Source organism: Salmo trutta, chromosome 4 (assembly GCF_901001165.1).
Source record: "Salmo trutta chromosome 4, fSalTru1.1, whole genome shotgun sequence".
NCBI classification, from domain to species: domain Eukaryota; kingdom Metazoa; phylum Chordata; class Actinopteri; order Salmoniformes; family Salmonidae; genus Salmo; species Salmo trutta.
The window spans coordinates 30,944,860-30,960,612 of NC_042960.1; the positions used below are offsets into that span (position 1 = coordinate 30,944,860).

Sequence of the window (15,753 nt, forward strand, 5' to 3'; positions counted from 1 at the left end):
CTATGTTCACCCTAGTAGCCTAACCTATCTTCACCATAGTAGCCTAACCTATGTTCACCATAGTAGCCTAACCTATGTTCACCCTAGTAGCCTAACCTATGTTCACCATAGTAGCCTAACCTATGTTCACCATAGTAGCCTAACCTATGGTCACCATAGTAGCCTAACCTATGGTCACCATAGTAGCCTAACCTATGTTCACCATAGTAGCCTAACCTATGTTCACCATAGTAGCCTAACCTATGGTCACCATAGTAGCCTAACCTATGGTCACCATAGTAGCCTAACCTATGTTCACCATAGTAGCCTAACCTATGGTCACCATAGTAGCCTAACCTATGGTCACCATAGTAGCCTAACCTATGTTCACCATAGTAGCCTAACCTATGGTCACCATAGTAGCCTAACCTATGTGCGCGTTGTGCCTTTTCATTTTCAATCATGATTAAAAATGTTTATTGAACTTAGACTCAAGTTGGTTGAGCGCCCTCCGCTTCTTTTCACTATCAATATTTATTTACAGACACTGTAGTAAACTACAGTCTAATCATATTTAAGTTAATTTCCTATTCATGTTAACTGCCACGTGATTCTCCGCCCATGTAGGCAGCCTACTTTATTTCAATGAGACCACACACACTAGGCGCACTTGAACTCTCACGCCCAACTAGGAGAGGTAGGCTACTGAAGTTGAAGCAGCGAATTCTGTGTGTGAATAGTGTGATCAAATGTGTGCTTTTAATACAACAGATAGGCTAACACACACAAAGCAGAAAGAGGACCGTTTCAAAATAATCTGTGGGACAACAACAATATTTTAATCCCAAATCGTCTGCCTGAATGCCTGCTCCCGCCTGCAGCACGAAAAATGGTGACCGCGCCGCAAAGATCTGTCGGGACCTGCAGGTCCTGCAGGCATCCCGTGGGAATGCAGCCTTCTAGTGCAGTCAGTACACAACAATATGCTCATCATATCTTAGCAGGATCAAATGGTGACAGGTGTCCCAGCTGGGTCAGACAGCCAGGGAAGACCAGTCTACGGAGCTCAGGTGAATTTTGCAGTATATTAACAATATCAGTGAACGATAGAAAGTTCCATCTTGAATTGATGGGTAGACCTACAGTAGCTACAGAACATCAGTCTGGGATCTGGAAATAATGATCATTTACATTTTTTAACCATTGATTATTTTCTTGGATAATATAATGTATAAATGTACACTAAGGTAATTCTTTGTCTTGCCTAATTTTAGGAGGATCAGATGGTGACAGGGGTCTCAGCAGAGTCAGGCAGCCAGGGAAGACGAATCTGTGATGGAGGTGAGTTCATGCAGTGCAACGTATACCCTGGGAGTCGGAAAGCAAGTGCAGGTGGTGAGTTTAATAATAAATGGAACGTCGAGCAATAGAACAAACACAAGTAGCGTATAGACATAAAACACATAAACAATACTGACTGGGAAAGAACCTAAGGTAGTGACAGATATAGGGAAGGTAATACGTGGGGTAATGGAGTCCAGGTGTGCCTGATGTTGACGTGCAGGTGCGCGTAATGATTGATACCAGGTGTGCGTAATGATGGATCCCAGGACCAGTGGTTAGTGTACCGGCGACGTCGAACGCTTGAGGGGAGGACCGGGAGTAGACATGATATGCAGGTACAACACTTTATTCTCTCTGTCCAGCAAACACTGGACAAGCCATATGCTTTTTAAGGCAGTCTGACAAACCTCCAATGTTAATTTCCAAACTGTATCAAGGGTTGAGACACTCTTTTCCCGACGACACAAAACATGTAAAACAAAAATGTGACGAATACCTAGGAGACGCTATCGATGATGCTGAATGGATACAGATATGTTAGAATGCCCTGTCATGTTCATATCATCTCAGACATAAATGACTGCAGTTTAAGACCATCCATAATATGTACTATATGCCAGTGAAACTGAATATCATGCACTCAGAAATGTTATTATTCTGCTAGAGGTATAAAGCACAAAAATATGTTATGGTCTTGTGAAGGCTGGCTGAATTCTGGCAAAGATGATGTTCTTTTATCTCAGCATGTCTACAGATTCTCCTCTCCCTGTTTTTGTTTGCTTGGAAATGTTGATACTGGAGACTGTTATGAGAAGAAACTGTTTAACCTAGCATTTATAGTGGCTCATAAATGCATTTCCATTAATTGGAAGGTTGGTTATCCTCCCAGAATGTATGGAAGAAATGTCAAGTTATGTACAGTACCACTAGATTTGTTTTAAGATTAAGGGTATACTGTGTAACTTTCAAATGCCTTATATGGAATACTGTACGACAAAAGGAGTCTGTATTGAAAACATGCCCACGCCAGGGGAGATATAGGCAATCCCTAGCTGCTGGGCTGCTCAGTCCTGGCCATGGGGTTCTGTACTTTTGGCCTAACACACCTGAAACCAATCATGAATGTTTCACTAAGATCCTAAAGCTGAATGGGTTGTGTTGGGTTGGGGAGCTACAGGACCGTGGACCCCTAGGTGCAGGACGGAGCGATCCAGCTCTATTGTGTTCAAGTAAAAAGAGCTCTACAGTACTATTAGGCCTATGATATGATTTATATGGAGGGTGTACTGTTTCTGTGTTAATGTGTAGTTTTCATTCAACTTTTGTTTTCCAAACCTTTCCCTTGAGATATAAAAAAAAAAGATGGGAAGGAAGTTGTGTTGGGGAGAGAGTTGAGTTATTGACTAGACTGTTGGGGGTCGGGCGTGTAGGCGCCTCGGGTTGGCAACACAATATTGATTATTGAATTACCATGGACCTAGTGTCACGACTTCTGCCGAAGTCGATGCCCCTCCTTGTTCGGGCGGTGCTCGGCGGTCGACGTCACCGGTCTTCTAGCCATCATTGATCCATTTTTTCATTTTCCATTGGTTTTGTCTTGTCTTCCTACACACCTGGTTCCAATCCCATTCATTACATGTTGTGTATTTAACCCTCTGTTTCCTCTCATGTCCTTGTCAGAGATTGTTTGTTTATATGCTCGTGTTTTGTATTGGTGCGCGACGGGTTATTTTACCCATGTTTATTTATTTATGTACGTTGTTTTTTTTTGGAGTTTGTTTTATATTTATTAAACTACTCCATTTACCCCAAGTTGGTTTCTCCTGCGCCTGACTTCCCTGCCACCTACACACACGAATATGACACCTAGTTCTGTTTGATCAATCACTTAAACATATTTAATAATCTCTTACCTAGCTTAATGACTGTGGGCATTTTTGCTTACTTTTTGTTGTTCTAAACAGAGACTATAAGGGCCATATTAGATTGTGTAGGAAAATGTGCTTTAGATGCCCCGCAGGCAAGTTATGTCCCCCTCTGCAAATAGCACTGCTGGGTGATTTTAAAAAGTCATAGTCAATCGATAAATAATATAATAATACTCTAAGCAAAAATGTTAATTTTTTATTTACAATATGTAGAATCAATGAGAATAGAAAGGTTCAGAACTTTTGTAATACATCAGAGCACAGTTGAAAAATATGTGACAAATCAAAACTGGATGCTGTTCAGAGATAGGGAGGGGTTGAGTGGAGCTGAAAGATGGGACTAAAAACAAACAAAAGACAACTATTGTAAAATATACTGTGTCCGTTAGGGGAATATACAGTTGAAGTCGGAAGTTTACATACACTTAGGTTGGAATCATTAAAACTCAATTTTCAACCACTCCACAAATTTCTTGTTAAAAAACTAACAAAAATGTACTTTTAACAAGGCATACCTATTAATTGAAATGTATTCCAGGTGACTACCTCATGAAGCTGGTTGAGAGAATGCCAAGAATGTGCAAAGCTGTCATGAAGGCAAAGAGTGGCTACTTTGAGGAATCTCAAATATAAAATATATTTTGATTTGTTTAACACTTTTTTGGTTACTACATGTTTCCATATGTGTTATTTTGTAGATTTGATGTCTTCAAAATTATTCTACAATGTAGAAAATAGTAAAAATAAAGAAAAACCCTTGAATGAGTAGCTGTGTCCAAACTTTTGACTGGTACTGTATATTTACAAATATATACAGTAACGTTCAAAAGTTTGAACGTTCAAAAGAGGGAATAAAACTGGCCTTCTTTAGACTAGTTGAGTATCTGGAGCATCAGGATTTGTGGGTTCAATTACAGGCTCAAAATGGCCAGAAACAAAGAACTTTCTTCTGAAACTCTTCAGTCTATTCTTGTTCTGAGAAATGAAGGCTATTCCATGCGAGAAATTGCCTAGAAACTGAAGATCTCGTACAACGCTGTGTACTACTCCCTTCACAGAACAGCGCAAACTGGCTCTGACCAGAATAGAAAGAGGAGTGGGAGGCCCCGGTGGACAAGTACATTAGAGTGTCTAGTTTGAGAAACAGACGCCTCACAAGTCCTCAACTGGCAGCTTCATTAAATAGTATCTGCAAAACACCAGTCTCAACGTCAACAGTGAAGAGGCGACTCTGCAACTCTGCCTAGAATCCCAGCATCCCAAAGAAAAAGCCATATCTCAGACTGGCCAATAAATAGAAAAGATTAAGACGGGCAAGAAAACACAGACACTGGACAGAGAAATGTGCTTTTCTTTCAAAAACAAGGACATTTCTAAGTGACCCCAAACTTTTGAACGGTAGTGTATATGGGGGATCAGGAATGATGCTGACAATTACATTGATGGGAGCCACAATCTATCTGCAATATTAAAGCTGATCTATCTTTTTTCTAGTATTATGCCCCCCCCCCCACTTCTAAAACCAAAGTTGCGCCCCTGGTTTCCCAGTCTCTCTCTTTGTCAGTCACTGGCCTGCCAGCAGTGGGACAGTGTCAGCCATTAAAAAGCAGGATCAGTGCTTCTGGCAGCAGGTCTTTCCGGGGAGAGGAACACCTCTGCTCTGCACACTCCAGCCAACTGTCAGGGCAGGTACCAAGGGACTACAGTCGCACAGCCAAATACACACACACGTACTCAGACACACACTGGACCCTTCAAACACAATACACACTTAACACTGTCCTAGTGGCTACAGATGCAGGGAGTGGTCTCCTCCAGCTTCAACAGGAGATTCCAACAGGAAGTTGGTCTTGGAGGGTTCCACTAAGAAAATCACAGTCCCATGGCCATTCCGCAGTCCTCTCACGGCTTGTTTTTTCCTGTCTGCTAATAGGAACCAATTATAGATCAGTATTAAGACTCTGGGGGCCAACTTTAAAGTGAGCTCATCCATTGTTCCTCAGTCCACTCTCTGAGAAATGTCCTCCCCAGGCAGGAAACAAAGGACAAGCAATCACCCGTATGCCCTCTTCCATTTGTCCGTCCCTCATTCCCCCCTGGAAATGCTATAACACTTGCCAAACTATGGTGACCCTTGCCCAGCTGACATTTCCAACTCACACACCCACTATGGAGCCTGTCCACAAAGAATATATACAGTGCATTCGGAAATTATTCAGAACCCTTGACCCTTTTTCCACATTTTGCTTTGTTACAGCCTTATTTTAAAATTGATTAAATTGCTTTTTTTCACCACCATTCTACACACAATATCCCATGGCGAAGAAAAACAGGTTCAGAAATTTTTGCAAATTTATTAAAAAAAATAAAAAATGAAATTTCACATTTACATAAGTAATCAGACCCTTTACTAAGTTCTTTCTTGAATAACATTTGGCAGTGATTACAGCCTTCTTGGGTATGATGCTACAAGCTTGACACACCTGTATTTGGGGAGTTTCTCCCATTCCTCTCTGCAGATCCTCTCAAGCTCTCTCAGGTTGGATGGGGAGCGTCATTGCACAGCAATTTTCAGGTCAGGTGTTCTATCAGGTTCAAGTCCAGGCTCTGTCCGAGCCACCCAAAGCCACTCCTGTGTTGTCTTGGCTGTGTGTTTAGGGTCGTTGTGCGCTAGAGCAGGTTTTCATCAAGGATCTCTCTGTACTTTGCTCCCATTCATCTTTCCCTCGATCTTGACTAGTCTCCCAGTCCCTGCTGCTGAAAAACATCCACGCAGCATGATGCTTCCACCACCATGCTTTACCGTAGGGATGATGCCAGGTTTCCTCCAGACGTGACGCTTGGCATTCAGTTCAAAGAGTTCAATCTTGATTTCATCAGACCAGAGAATCGTGTTTCTCATGGTCTGAGAGTCCTTTAGGTGCCTTTTGGCAAACTCCAAGTGGGCCATCGTGTGCCTTTTACTGAGGATTGGCTTCCGTCTGGCAACTCTACCATAAAGGCCTGATTGGTGGAGTGGTGCAGAGATGGGAGAACCTTCCAGAAGGACAACCATCTCCACAGAGGAACTCTGGAGCTCTGTCAGAGTGACCATCGGGTTCTTGGTCACCTCCCTGACCAAGGCCCTTCTCCTTTGATTACTCAGTTTGTACTGGCAGACAGCTCTAGGAAGAGTCTTGGTGGTTACAAACTTCTTACATTTAAGAATGATGGAGGCCACTGTGTTATTGGGGACCTTCAATGCTGCAGAAATGTTTTGGTACACTTTTCCAGATCTGTGCCTCAACACAATCCTGTCTCAGAGCTCTATGGACAATTCTTTCGACCTCATGGCTTTGTTTATGCTCTGACATGCACTGTCAATTGTGGGACATAATATAGACAGATGTGTGCCTTTCCAAATCATGTCCAATCAACTGAATTTGTCACAAGTTGAGTCTCATAGCAAGAGTCTGAATACTTATGTAAATAAGGAATTTCTGATTGATTTTTTAATACATTTGCACAAATTTCTAAAAAGCTGTTTTTGCTTTGTCATTATGGGGTATTGTATGTGGATTGATGATGAAAACATTCGATGTAATACATTTTAGAATAAGGCTGTATCGTAACAAAATTTGGAAAAAGTCAATGGGTCTGAATACTTTCCGAATGCACTGTACAGCTAAATCAAATCAAATCACATTTTATTTGTCATATGCGCCGAATACAACAAGTGTAGACTTCACCGTGAAATGCTTACTTACAAGCCCTTAACCAACAGTGCTGTTCAAGAAGAAGAAAATATTTACCAAGTAGACTAAAATAAAAAGTAATAATAAAAGTAACACAATAAGAATAACAATAATGAAGCTATATACAGGGGGCAACGGTACCGAGTCAGTGTGCGGGGGTACAGGTTAGTTGAGGTAATCTGTACATGTAGGTGGGAGAGAAGTGACTATGCATAGGTAACAAACAAACAGCGAGTGTACAAAGGGGGGGGGGGGGGGGGGGTAAATGTAAATTGTCCGGTGGCGATTTTATGAATTGTTCAGCAGTCTTATGGCTTGGGGGTAGAAGCTGTTGAGGAGCCTTTTGGTCCTAGCGCTCCGGTACCGCTTGCCGTGCGATAGCAGAGAAAACAGTCTATAACTTGGGGTCCTGGAGTCTCTGACAATTTTATGACACCGCCTATTATATATAGGTCCTGGATGTCAGGAAGCTTGGCCCCGTTCACACTACCCTCTGTAGCGCCTTACGGTCAGATGCCGAGCAGTTGCCATACCAGGTGGTGATGCAACCGGTCAGGATGCTCTTGATGGTGCAGCTGTAGAAACTTTTGAGGATCTGGGGACCCATGCCAAATCTTTTCAGTCTCCTGAGAGGGAAATATACTGGAACAAGAGCTCTGTGTTGCTATTGTTGCTCCAGTAACAATGTTGGGCTGCTAATCTCTATTATGAAAGTATAGTGCACACTGCAAGGCAAGCCAGTGACAATGTAGCCTTGCAATGCTATACTACATTGGTAGAGTACAGTCCACTGCGAGGCAGGGCTAAAATCCCTCTAGCAGATGTGCCTGGGGTGAGTGCCTCAGAGCAGAGCAGAGCATGGAAAGTATGATTCCCAGACTTACTATGAAGGAACATAGTAGAGGACAGCTAGAACCATGAGCTCAGCCGGACAACAGCCCTGATGGAGCACAACCCCACTGCCTCCAACAATGACAGCAGGAACATAGCGTGCCATCAGGAATTAGGACCAAGTCAAGTCATGTGGTCAGGAAAACTCCAGGCCCGAAGGTGGTCACAGTTAGATACATGGTCAGTAACAACTTTGGGCCTTATCGGGAGAACACCAGCACAATAACATGATACAAAGCCGCAACAACAGCTAAGGACATCTATATGAAGTCGTACTATCCCGTTATTAACTATCCCAAGGCATTTTTTCTTAGTTATGATCTGTACTCTCTCTGAAATTCATGGGAGGCTTTTTCTCTGCCTCCCTCCCTGCCTGTCTGCTTGCCTTGATGACTGACGCCCAGGGGTTTTGGGCTGCTTGACTCCCCGAAGCGAGACAAGCAGGCATTAAGAGGCATTAAATCTCCTTAGCCCTACTGGAGCTAGTAAGTGAAAGGAGAGAAGATTGGCTTTTTTCTAATCATCCTGTGAAGATAAACCAATTTGAAATCCCTACACACACACACACACACACACACACACACACACACACGCACACGCACACACAGACCATGCTACAGGTTGATATAAGTCTCAGTGGGAGCTACAGTAATATTCAGCGGGAGCCAGAGTCTGGAGGATTTGAACCATCTGGAGGTGTTAGGCTCCTGGCCAAAAGTGATAGGGCACACACTGGCAACCATGCACCTCCACAAGTCCAGGTGTGTGTAAGCTAGGAATGTTATAGGACAAACACAAGCACCATGTATATGAAGCTTCCCACCAAGGGTGCTGTAAATAAAATGAGGCCCACGCTATCTGTCCACTACTACAGGGCTAGTAAAGGCCCAGTGCACTACTAATTTATGACTATTTATTTTCCTGTATTTGATTTACTGTTGATATGGAATAAACACAATTGTAATGCGGAAAGACGCAGACAGATCCCAGTAGGCACAGACGTTCAACATCTAGTTTTGACTTACATTTGGTTGAGTTGAATTTGAATTGAAAGTGAAATCAACAAAATAATTCACCATGCCATTGGGATTTATGTTAAAATTTGGGTGAAAAAAATACGCAATGCCCTTACGTTGATGAATTTTTGCAAATCCAATCAGTTTTCCATATTGATTCAACGTCACCCCTTGGATTTTTTTTAAACTGAAATTTAATGAAGTAGTTTTCACTTGTTAGTCTACAATTATCTGTTTTAACTATGTACTGATGTTCCTACGTTGACCTGTTTAACTGCCAGCATCAGATGTCTGCCAGTGTTGAATGTTATGGTTAAAGATTTCACTCCAGACTGGATTCGAGGACACTGATCATGTATCTGTGACACTGTGATTCTGTAACAGCTGTAATTGTGGCTTCCTACAAGCCTCTCGTGCTGGTATTTACAGAACCTTCGGTGCTGTGTGATTAATATACTGTATCAGGGCCTTCTCATTTTCTTGGCTTCTGTGCTGGAGGTCTTTCCCTGTTGCAACTTGTAATTAAACCAAAATGATTTTGATTGATTGTTATCAACGGCTGCTCTCCTTTTTGTCAACCTGGAAATTCCTGTTACAAGCAGTGAGTTCTACTAACAGAGCTTTCCTGTCGGTGAACACACAAAGAAAAACATTAACACAGACACACACACTGGTAAACTACAATAAAAACCATACACACACAAACAAACAGAAATGCGAAACGCATTCTATATACAGTGGCGGGAAAATGCATGTGAACCCTTTGGAATTACCTGGATTTCTGCATAAATTTGATCTGATCTTCATCTAAGTCACAATAATAGACAAACGTAGTGTGCTTAAACTAATAACACAAACATTAGCGTATTTTTTCTTGTCTATATTGAATACATCATTGAAACATTCACAGTGTAGGTTGGGAAAAGTAAGTGAATCCCTAGGCTAATGACTTCTCCAAAAGCTAATTGGAGTCAGGAGTCAGCTAACTTGGAGTCCAATCAATGAGACGAGATTGGAGATGTTGGTTAGAGCTGCCTTGCCCTATAAAAACCCTCACAAAATTTGAGTTTGCTATTCACAAGAAGCATTGCCAGATGTGAACCATGCCTCGATCAAAAGAGATCCCAGAAGATCTAAGATTAAGAATTGTTGACTTGCATAAAGCTGGAAAGGGTTACAAAAGTATCTCTAAAAGCCTTGATGTTCATCAGTCCATGGTAAGACAAATTGTCTATAAATGGAGAAAGTTCAACACTGTTGCTACTCTCACTAGGATTGGCCGTCCTGCAAAGATGACTGCAAGAGCACTGCACAGAAGAATCCTAGAGTGTCAGCTAAAGACTTACAGAAGTGTTTGGAACATGCTAACATTTCTGTTGACGAGCCAACGATGCGTAAAACACTAAACAAGAATGGTGTTCATGGGAGGGCACCACAGAAGAATCCACTGCTTTCCAAAAAAAACATTGATGCACGTCTAAAGTTTGCAAAAGTGCACCTGGATGTCCCACAGTGCTACTGGCAAAATATTCTGTGGACAGATGAAACTACAGTTGAGTTTTTTGGTAGGAACACACAACACTATGTGTGGAGGAAAACAGCACACCAACATCAAAACCTCATCTCAACTGTAAAGTATGGTGGAGGGAGCATCATGGTTTGGGGCTGCTTTGCTGCCTCAGGGCCTGGACAGCTTGCTGTCATTGACGGAAAAATGAATTCCCAAGTTTATCAAGACATTTTGCAGGAGAATGTTAGGCTATCTGTCCGCCAATTGAAGCTCAACAGAAGTTGGGTGATGCTTCAGGACAATGACCCAAAACACAGAAGTAAATCGACAACAGAATGGCTTCAACAGAAGAAAATATTCCTTCTGGAGTGGCCCAGTCAGAGTCCTGACCTCAACTCAATTGAGATGCTGTGGCATGACCTCAAGAGAGCAGTTCACACCAGACATCCCAAGAATATTGCTGAACTGAAACAGTTTTGTAAAGAGGAATGGTCCAAAATTCCTCCTGACTGTTGTGCAGCTCTGATCCGCAACTACAGAAAATGTTTGGTTTAGGTTATTGCTGCCAAAGGAAGGTCAACCAGTTATTAAATCCACGGGTTCACATACAGTACTTTTCCACCCTGCACTATGAATATTTACACGGTGTGTTCAATAAAGACATGAAACGTATAAAAAATAATTGTTTGTGTGTTATTAGTTTAAGCAGACTGTGTTTGTCTATTGTTGTGACCTAGATGAAGATCAGATCAAATTTTATGACCAATTTATGCAGCAATCCAGGTATTTCCAAAGGGTTCACATACTCTTTCTTACCACTGTACACATAAACCAAAACAACCTTACAGACAAAGATAAATAGACCTACAGACACAAACACATGCGAACACACGGACCAAAATAGCCACATACACAGAAACAACAACAGTAGGGCAATTCCACGGTAACAGAGTGATGCAGAGATTTTTCACTTTAAAATGTATGTCAAACAAAAACTCAGCATCAATCTGCCATTCGCTGCTCCACTCCGCAAGCCCCCTGCTCCACTCTGCAAGCCCCCTGCTCCACTCCGCAAGCCCCCTGCTCCAGACAGGCTCAACAGAGCAGATGAAGAGGTGCAGAGAAGTAGCTAGGCAGAGGTAGAGAGGCAGCCCATGCCGAGAGCAGATAAAATGTAAACGCTTTGCCTTGAATGTTCCTTGCCTGAGAAGATGACAATGGACGATGCATTCACTCACTCACAGACTCACTAACCAGACAGGAGGCAAGAGCATTGCTGTGTGAATAAATGCAGGTTATAAAAGAGTAGCCAAGCAAAGGATGCACTCAAGATAAAGCCCAGTCTAGTGCAATGCTCTCTCTCTCTCTCTCTCTCTCTCTCTCTCTCTCTCTCTCTCTCTCTCTCTCTCTCTCTCTCTCTCTCTCTCTCTCTCTCTCTCTCTCTCTCTCTCTCTCTCTCTCTCTCTCTCTCTCTCTCTCTCTCTCTCTCTCTCTCTCTCTCTCTCTCTCTCTCTCTCTCTCTCTCTCTCTCTCTCTCTCTCTCTCTCTCTCTCTCTCACTCACTCACTTTCTCTCTTTTTCCATCTTTCCCTCGCTTTCTCTCTTTCCATTCATCTTCACCTACCTCTCTCCATTTCTCTCTCTCTTACTCCCTCCCTCTCTCTCTCTCCCCCCCATCTCTCTTTCCCTCTCCCACTCCATCCCCATTGCCCTGTATGGCTACCTGTGTGACTGTGTCAGGCTGGTTGGCTGAGAGAAGTGCCAGCTGTAAGACATTAGCCAGCCCAGCAGGACTGTAAACTAAAACATAGCACGGCCAACCGCCAACTGGGATAGAATATGGAATACAACAACGGTAAAAATCAACCATGAAGACAGACCATACTAGTTACACTGCATGCACTCTATCTCTCGCTGTGTGTGTGTGTGTGTGTGTGGCGGCATCCTATTACCACATTCAGAAAGTCTGAAAACCCCAAAGAACAGAGGAGAGAATAAAACATGATATCAGAGAACCGGAAGAAAGGAGAGTGGGGGGGACCAGAGAGAGAAACAATGCAAGGAGAAAAGAAGAAGAGAGGAATGAGGGGACTGTACAGCACTTTGATATATAAGCTGATGTAAGAAGGGCTATATAAATAAATTTGATTTGATTTGACTGAGATAGTAGCAGTTAAGGAAACAGACCGAGACCAGCAGAAGAGAGGAAAGAAGAGGGGTGGGAGAAGGAGATGAATGAAGCGAGGAATCTCTCCTATATTCTTACCTCCAAGGCAGGTTCTTATTTTCCCAGCTGTCCGCTTCAGAAGTGTTGATGGGAACTCAAGTCCAAGTCCAGCACATTGCGTCAGTCAGTCTCTCCTCTCCCTGTGTGTGTGTGTCTCTCTGTGCCTATCTCTCACGCTTACCTGTAGCATCTGGAGCAGAGGCACAGGAATGATTGAATTGAATGTAGAGAGGACTGAACATACGGGATGGGAAAGTACTTCACAACACCAGCACTGCTGCGCTGACGGGGTCAGATTAGCTTGTGTGGACACACCCACTTCCTCAGCGCCGGTCCAATGAGAGTGCTGAGGGTCTGATCACACACACACACACACACACACACACACACACACACACACACACACACACACACACACACACACACACACAGCTGTGTGTCTGTCCGATACAGACTTCAGCTGGACTGAAAAGAGCCAGTGTGGCGTGGCTGCTTTAAGACTGAAAGGGAAACTAAACCCACTGATGAAAAAGCAAAACAACGAGGGGGATTTAAAAAGCAGGACAGCTTGACTCTGTAGCCTACATGGCTCCTACTGTTTGTGAGGGTATGATTGAGCACTCACTGTAGCATGTGTGTGTGTCTGAACGGAAAGGGGGGGTAATGGGGGGGGGGGGTAATGCTAAGCCCCACTGCCCCCTGTAATTACAAAAACAGTGCTGGGGGTTTCATTTCGGCGGCTTCAGAACATACTCGTCATTCTTGGAGTGCACTACCCTATCGTTCTATCGCTCTATCCCTCTCTCCCTGTCTCTGCATGCATTTCCCCTAATGATGCTACCCTAGGGAGCCATGTCGGAGCTCTGAGCTGCTATACCACCCACCCACCCACCTACGCAGACCTGACCTGGAATCAGCAAGCAGGCTATAGCTCCTTCAATAGCATACATAGCCTACCATCAGACTAGGTTTACAAGCATAAAATTATAATAAATAGAGTAATTATAGTTTTATTGTATACAACATCATGCCTTATATTAAATACTCATATCGTGGGGAATTATTGCACAACAGTGTCAAAATCACATGTTATCTGGGCCAGTAAGTGAAAAGATTACTGGTTTGAATCCCTGAGACGACTAGGTGAAAAATCTGTCAATGTGCCCTTGAGCAAAGCACTTAACCCGAATTGCTCCTGTAAGACACTTTGGATAAGAGCGTCTGATAAATGACTGAAATACCTAATGTAATATTTGTTTGAACTTATCCAGGAATGTTTCATGTAGGCTAGCCTACAGGAGCAAAGGATAAATAATCAAGCATTAATAATCAAATCAATCAGGTTACGTACCGGAGCCTGGGTCCACAGTATGTGTGTGCGCTGTGGTGCATCACATCCCTCCGTATCGCTCAGCTCAGCCTCGACCAGAATGGATTCTCCAAGAAGAACACAGCTCAGCTCCATCGAAACGTCGGATTGCTGACCAAGCAAGGAACCACAGCAACAGCTCTAATTCCCTGCATGCATTATCGGCTCTGTATTGACAAATGCACTGGCTCGGTGGTCCATGTATATCTTGGCTAGATGATATCCTACATTAAACAAGAAGATGGATAATCGTTTGGGTCCTGGCTGCTTATTTAGATATTATCGGTTCGTTTGACTGAATCAATAATTTGCCTTAAACGCAGTAGTATAGTATATTTTTCTAATTCTCTCTCATTAAGAATCTGCACTAATCAACATATGCTTCTCTTTGTACATTTGCATATAATATTATACTACCTTTTAATGCAGTGGGCTAAATCAGGGTCACACACAGTGTTTCTTGGTAGTCTTAAACAAATGTACTTTGAAACAAAAGTATACACCTCACACACATGGTCCTGGGCTTAAACAAAAGAAGACACCTGTACCATGTCAGATATAGAATTGAAATGTATTCCATTTTGAGTTTGCATCCCAATATTACACGTTATATACATCACAGAAGACAAATATAACTAAACCGTTTGACATAGAAATTAAGAAATTATAAAAAAATAATATTAATAACATTCCACCCACGAGGCCACTAGGTCATTTGACTGCAGGAAAAGGGCCACTGGGGCAATCCACAGTGAAACAATAACAAAGGGTTCTTCCTGCCCCTGTTTCGGATAAAAGCTCAGGGATGGGTGTGGAGAAATGTTACCACTCTCAAATCCATGGAGGTATTGATACAAAGGTATGGATGCAAGAGGTATGGATGCAAGGACTGACCCTCCAAGAGATCAAAAGGATAGTTTTAACCATGTTTTGAGGCTGTAGGACCACAGTGTTTAGTTTATTACATTTACTTTGGTTACAAACATTGGAGTAAAACAAACTTATATTTTGGGTTCTAATGGGGTAGGGTTAAGCTAAGATCCATTTATAAGATAGATTTTTCAAGAATCAATGTGTAGGCCTACATATCGTTCATTGCAACAGAGACGTGAGTAGCTTTGTCTGAAACTTGCTCTCAAGCTGCAGAGGTCAAACAAATTCTCCAGCTGACCTACAAGGGACCAGAGATCAAGAGTAAGGACAAGGCAGGGTGGGCAACTATGGGAAAACAGTCAACATAATATATATATATATTTTTTATTATTTAGCAGATGTTCTTATTCAGAGCCTCTTACAGGAGTAATTAGAGTTAACTGCCTTGTTCAAGGGCACATCGACAGATTTTTTATGTAGTCAGCTCGGGGATTCGAAACAGCAACCTTTCGGTTACTGGCCCAACACTCTTAACCGCTAGCCTACCATTAGTCCAAAAAGTTGCGTTTTGCACCTAAAACTAGAGTTTCTATTGGACAAATTCAGGTAGGTCCCTCACCGTTTCGTTTCATTTGCTTCCGTTTAAGAAAAGTTTTGAAACAGAATCTGCGTAGTGAATACACACCAGATATAACACCGAATGCTACAGAAAAAGTCCAATACCGTCATTAGCTGGGCTTTTAAACGGACACCGGACGGGGTAGTTGTTCAGATTGAAATGTTTTTGTTTATCTTTCGTATGCTGCACTGCAATTCAGTTTTCTTTATTGTAAACCGTCAAAGTGCTCCATTGTGGAACATGTATTTGTGTAAATAAAACCT

The 15,753-nt window shown here is 42.6% G+C and overlaps 1 protein-coding gene across 2 annotated transcripts in view; it reads right to left on the reverse strand.

Moving 5' to 3' along the window:
- The window catches only part of LOC115192219 (KN motif and ankyrin repeat domain-containing protein 4), a 94,968-nt gene extending 80,967 nt beyond the window's left edge, over positions 1-14,001 (reverse strand). The window contains exon 1 of one of the 2 annotated variants that reach the window (XM_029750470.1): positions 13,981-14,001. The gene's annotated coding sequence lies outside the window, so the exon portion shown is untranslated. Of the gene's footprint in view, positions 1-12,668; positions 12,894-13,980 lie in introns of those variants that run through there. The other variant, XM_029750467.1, reaches the window with a different exon arrangement.
- Positions 14,002-15,753: the final 1,752 nt, after the last annotated feature.